At 32.6% G+C, this 6820-nt stretch overlaps 1 pseudogene; it reads left to right on the top strand.

The window, feature by feature from the left end:
• Window positions 353-5527, top strand: LOC107607150 (annotated as a pseudogene).

Below are 6820 nucleotides of genomic sequence, written 5' to 3'. Positions count from 1 at the left end.
TTTGAGTAAATATGTTTAATAAATATATTTACTTAATTAATAATTAAAACAAATATAAATTTATGATGCTAAAAGAAAACTTAATATAAATCAACTCCAATACTAGTTCACCGAATAATAACTAGCAGTTAAAAAATGTTGGGCAATAATTCAATTCATAAAATATTTATGACACATAAATTTGAACTTGTATAAGAGAAATTTTGCATTTACTTTAATCCAAATTTTGGCCTTCGTGAAAATAACACTAAAATTTTTTAGGTATTTATTTAAATATATACTCTTTTTCTTTTAAATTTTAGCCCTTATAATCATTCATCTTCATTGTTTGTTCCTTTGCCTCCTCTATTATATGTGCTGCAATGCCATTGCACCTATCTCATCCACATTTTGCCGTCGGAACAACCTGAGGCTCGTCAACCACTCGCTGCAACCATCAACTTCTCCTCTGACTCCACCACCATTCACTTCCATTGCAATCATCTCTGCTCCCTCTACCATTTCGCTCACTGCTATCAGCTTGCATTTTTCCGATTACTTCTCTACTGAACGTAAGTGCAGTTTATTTGAGTATGGTTGCCTATATTGTTAGTTCATAATCTGCTGATGTTAGCTAAAATATTGTTGCCTATATTGTTAATTGATTCTGCTGATATTGTTGTGGTTGAAAAGAGAGAGCTCGCGCAGAGAGGGAGAACTTGAAAAAAGAGAGCTTACCACCATTTCTTTTTGTCCCCTTTTCCCTGTTCTGCTTCTACATTCTCAGGTCATCTACTACATTTTTCTTTCAATTCTGTTAATTTCATTTAATTCTGTTAATTTTGCTTAGTTAGATATTCATTTACATGCATTATGCTTTTATTTTCAGTTTTTTTCGCTATGTCACCCTGATCATCATATCGGTCCTCTGGTTTTCAAACCACATCATGGTTCTCTAGGCCATTTTTTTCTCTTGTTCGTATGTATTTATTTACATATTTCTTTCTTCTTTTTGAATAATTAATGATCCTTATTTTGTGTTATTCAGTGCATGGAGAACCCTTCTTGGGAGTTATCAGAGTATGCTACAATATTGCACTAAATAGGTATTACTCATTTCTATGTTGTCTTTAATGCTTATAGTTAATTAGTTATTAATCTATAGTACTCAGATTCATTCTTTGCCTTTGTAGCAAGAGTCCTACAAACCAAGCAACATCAAAGGCTATGCTGACACAGATGATCAGCATCATCTTTAGGAGAATGGAAACCAATCCGGTGGGGGCTTATTTTTATTCTTTATTATTAACTGTATGAGTTTATCAAGGACTAAAAATATGACTTTTTTCTGTTATGAATTTTTTAATTTGTTATTTTGTTAATTGTTACTTTTCTTTTGTGACTACATAATCTTCTTGTCTATCACTTGTTTGGCAGAATATTTCAACTCAGGCAGATGGTGAAGAGCAAGAAATTGTAAGTACTCATTCTAGCCCAAGGCCATTTAGTCATGAAACTAATGGAAGAGCTGTATCAGTTTATGTTTATTACTCTATATATACACCCATATGCAGAAAGGTATTCGTAACTATTAATTTATCATGCAACTGGTTTTGGGGTGATTTATTAAGTAGTAATATAGAGCATGTTGTCATTCTAATGCTAGACAAAATGAGTTACTAGAAGTCATGGGGTTAGGAAAGGACATGGTAAGAATTTTAGAGTTCGTATTCATTGTTGAATAATATGAGTATAGTTTTTTGTTTTTCCAGTACATTTTTAAAGAAAAACAAATCTTGTTTCTTAAACTAGTGTTTTCTGGTTGGTGGTCTTTTCAGGTGTGTGGCACTTATTAGAAGCTTCTCCATGAGAAATGAGCTGAATGAACATGATGGAGTTTGTAATTTGTAGTTTACATTTTGGAGATTTATAATTTCATATTTTTCTTGTCCTATATATCTATCTAGTTCATTAGGATTCTTCAATGTATCTTGTTAGTTTGTACTTTAAAGTTTATATGTTGAAGATTTATAAAACAATTTTAGTTAAATGAAATATATTTGAACTATCTATGTTATTATATATTATATAAATGTTGACTTGTTGAGTAAATTAGTTAATATATTAATTAATTAAAAAACTAATATAATTTGAAAAATTATGTGTGTAATTTGTATTTAAAAAAATTATTACAAAATAAATAGTGTTTTGTAACTAAAGAAAAAAAATATTACAAAATCAAGTTATATTTTGTAACAAAATTTTATGATAGAAAAAATATATTGTCACCAAAAATATTTTGAAGATCAATTTGTTATCACTTTTGTAATGACTATTGGTTTTTTGTATCAGAAAAATTTGTTACAAAATATCACTTTGAATTGTAACAGTTCCATTTTTTGTTACAAAAAAATTTTGTAACAGGACATACTGCAACGGCCACTTTTTTTGTTACAAAATCCTTTTGTTTCAAAATTTCGATTTTTTGTAACAATTTTTTTTTTGTTACAAATATTGCTTTTTCTTGTAGTGGTTGAATCTAGGTTTTTCCTTAAACTTTAAAATTTTGTGGTGGTGGGAATTTTGAGAGATACAGTGAGCTAAATATGTTTGATGGGTGGTTGTGTGGTGGCGGTGAGGGTGGAATAATGGGGTTATGGGGATTCAGATATAGGGTGGAATAATGGGGTTATGGGAATTCATATGTACCGATATGTTTAAAATATGGACAAATAACAGTAAGGCATATGGAATTTATTTTCCACATCAACATCTAATTTTTTTTTAAAAAAAATATATATTACATCACCACTTTTACTAAAACACTCTTATAATTTAATAAAAATAAAAAAATACTTTTTATTTAAATTTTTTTAAGACTTAAATACCCTTTTTTTTTATGTTAGACAAAAATTACCTTTTAAATTAATCAAATTGTTTAATTTTACTGTGTCAAAATTTAAATAATTTAAAAAATAAAAACAAAAATATATTTAATTATTTATCTATACTAAAAGAGATTATTTCAATCTTATTGACATCCTCCATAAACTCTAATCAATCATTCATATCAAGAAAAATAAACAAATCTAAATAATAACAACAAATATCACTTGTTCTTTGTTATTCTGGGGGTTTCTCACCCAACTCCCTCTCTTATCCTCAAACTCGTCTCTTCTCTCTAGTAAAGAAGACGAAGAAGCTTCCTCCACGGTGTCGTGCCAAGGTCACCGTAGCATTCGCGCGCGCCTCACCCAGCTGAGTAGAACGTCTTCCTGTCAAAGATCGTCAATGTCTTCCTCGTTCCATAGAACATCGCCGTCTTCCTCACCGTCTTTCTCGTTCTTCATCACCGTCGTTAGCCTCTCCCTTCCAGTAACATCCTCTCTATTATTTTAAGAAAAAGTATAGGTAGACAATGAAATATTAAATAATGTGAACAATAGATATATTGGATGTTCATTTTACTAGGTGTACAGATGGTTATTTTAATATTAAAATTTAGATAGTTAATTTGGAGGTGTAGTGTGTTTTTATTTGATTGGTAGTTGTTCATGTTGTTCAAGATGGTCATTATTTACCTAGCACTCCCCTTATTTTAATTATTATAGCATTGTTGTGATTTTTGTAATTAATGTAATTTGGTTTGATTTCTGTGATTTTATATTAGTTGTTAATTTTGACAAAATGAAAAATGTAAGCATCAATTTGAGGGATTGTTGCTGGAGTTTCTGGGGGTGCTGTTTTTCCTAGAATTGGGGCCTCATTAGAAAAAGTTTATCATGATTATCTTAATGGGTGATGTATAAAAGTCGATTGTAAGTTGAATCAGCCACCTAATAATTTGCTAATGACTGCATTAGCTGCAACGACTCTAATGGGAACACTTAGCTAAGTTCCTATGGCTCCGTCTGCTATTGCAATGGCTGCTGCACATGCAATAGTCGCTGCACAGGCAATAGTCGCTGCCCAAGCACTTCAAGCCCATGTAGCTCAGGTGCAAGCTCAATCATTAAAAGATTCCACTAGTATGTTGTGGCGTGTTAATTTTGTTTGTTGCTGTGTTTGGTATTACAGAGCTCTTATACAAAAAGTGCTCTCTATTGGTGACATTTTATCATGTTTGGTAGTTATATTTTTTTATGTTGTTCTTGTTTTCTGTTTAAGTATTTCTTGCTCTATTCTCATCATCTATGGTAACCTAATCAGGCTCACCTGAAAAAGCTGGTAAAGATGATGCATTGAAGAAAACTCTCCAAGTAAGTAATCTGAGTCCACTTTTCACTGTTGAACAGCTAAAACAACTCTTTGGCTTCTGTGGCATAGTTGTTGAATGCACAATTGCTTATTCAAAGCATTTTGCTTATATAGAATATTCAAAACCTAAAGAGGCAATTGCTGCTCTGGCATTAAATAACATAGATGTTAGTGGCCGGCCTTTGAATGTTGAGATGGCAAAATCTCTTCCGTAAAAACTATCTGTTGTGAATTCTTTCCTTGCTTTATCATCTCTTCCTTTGATGATGCAACAAACCATGACTGCACAAAGGCTGCTAATAAAGCTATGACCATGAAGTCTGCAACAGAGTTAGCGGTAGCCCGAGTTGCTGAAATAAGTAAGAAACTAAACGCTGATGGACCTAAAATTGAAGAGAAAGAAACAAAACAGAAATCTAAGTCTATTTACTTTGTCAATTTTTTCTAGTGTAATTGTTCTACTTGTGCTTCTTGACTATTCATTTTCAATGTTTTTATTGTTGCAAATAATCCATTTTAGGGTCCCCTACATTAGTATCTTGAACCCATTAGAGTAATTCTTGAAATAGATTTATAAATTTGGTAAAGGTGCCTAATGTTTCTATTATTTTAATGTTTTAGGGAGAAAAAATCATAATATTGTCCCTATTTTAAAAGTTTCCATTCGGTGGTATATGTTTTACTATATTTAATAGTTTTGGGTTTAGTGTGAGTGTAATGCATCCTTTGCTTTTTTATCTATATATATATATAGCTGTGAAGTTGAGTAGCATATCTCTTTATTGTGAATATGTATTCTCATCAATCTTAAGGGTTCCCCCCACAATGTGTGCAATTACTGTACATAGTATTTTAAAATTGTTGCATGTTGATCTGTCTTTAAAATATATGGCTGAATGGTTGTGGAACAAGAAAAATTTAAATTGGGGTGATATAATCTTGTTTGTATATTATTTCTTTTTGTCCTTTATTTTCATATGCTAACAAAGGTCTTTAATTCATTAATTCAATTTCCATTTTCAGGTCTCCTTCTCCTTCTCGTTCAAGATCTCCTATTAGTTATCGAAGAAAGAGGAGGTCTCGTTCCCACTCTCCTGCTCGCTACAATAGGGGTCGTCGGTCCAGATCACCATTCAGGTCCCATCATTATTCAAGCTATGAAAGGGATCGAAGGTCCTATAGAGACATCAGAAAACCCAGTGATAGAAGTAGAAGACGGGATTCAAATAGATACCTTGATCGGCATTCATCTTCTTCGAGAAAGAATAGGAGTAGGAGCGTGAGAAAGTAGATCCAAGCATAGTAGGCAGTCAAGATCGAAATCTGTGGATGATAAGCAGTGCTTGCCTGAGAAATCAGATGAAAGCAAGCATAGAAGGTCAAGGCCTAGTGATAAAAGGCGTTCTAGATCAAGATCAACAGAAAGTAAGAATGAAATTGATGAAAGAGAGGTTGAAAAAAAAATCAAAACTGATAGGTCAAAGTATAATCACACTAAAAGAAATAGGTCAATATCTGTTGAAGGGAAGCATCACACTAAAGATAAATCGGGTGGTAGTAAAGATAAAAAATCAGATCATCACAATAGAAGACATTCCAGGTCAATATTATTAGAGGTTGAGCATAACAATGGAGGCAGCTCATCACAAAAATAATTGGATGAAAGAAATTTTGAACATAGAAAACTCAAGTTTAAGTCCCCTGAAGGAAAGCGTCACATTGGTGGTAAATATGGAAGCAGATATGAAAGATCAGAGAAAGACTTTCTACCTCAGAGACAATGATTGCACATCTGATAGAGATGGATGTTCACCAAAATATTTAACTATGATGGATAAATGCATACTATCTCCACCTTTTATTGCAATTAAAAATAGTAGATGCTTAAATTCAGTTATGCAATCCATTTTAGGTATGATTTTACTATGTCATCATCCTTGATTGCTGATATCATGAATTATAATATTTGCGTTATTCATGCCATAACTTAAATATACCCGACTAAAAGTGATTTATCTCTTAATTGATATTGAAGACAAATGTTGGAATGAAAATTATAGTAGTTTCACTTTTGATGTTTGATAAACCCCAATTTCGTGGTTTATCTTGTGATTATTTTAGGGGATTTTATCACATTTTCCCACATTTATTCAATGAAATAGCATGGTTTTGTAATTCTCCCTTAATTTGTGCTTAAGTGTAAAAACATGCTTTTTAGGCCCTTAAATTGGTGATTTTAATTCACTTCAATTTCATCCGATGCCTTGATGTGTTTGTTGAGTGATTTCAGGTTTATAAGGCAAGTATTGGATAGAAGAAATGAAGAGGGAAGCATGCAAGTGGAGAATTCATGAAGAAATGAGCAAAATGGAGAATTGAGGGCCACGCGCACGCGTCATGCATGCGTACACGTGCATTGAAGATTCACAAGCCACGCGCACGCGTCAAGCACGTGTACACGTGAGTAGAGATTTTGCCAGCGACGCGCACGTGTCAGGTACGCGCACGCGTCTATGTTCGTACGTGACCCACTTAAAGTGAAATCGCTGGGGGTGATTTCTGAGTTGCCCAGGCCCAATTCCAA

The sequence above is a fragment of the Arachis ipaensis genome, chromosome B07 (assembly GCF_000816755.2).
Source record: "Arachis ipaensis cultivar K30076 chromosome B07, Araip1.1, whole genome shotgun sequence".
NCBI classification, from domain to species: domain Eukaryota; kingdom Viridiplantae; phylum Streptophyta; class Magnoliopsida; order Fabales; family Fabaceae; genus Arachis; species Arachis ipaensis.
This window is presented reverse-complemented; position numbering and strand designations above follow the sequence as displayed.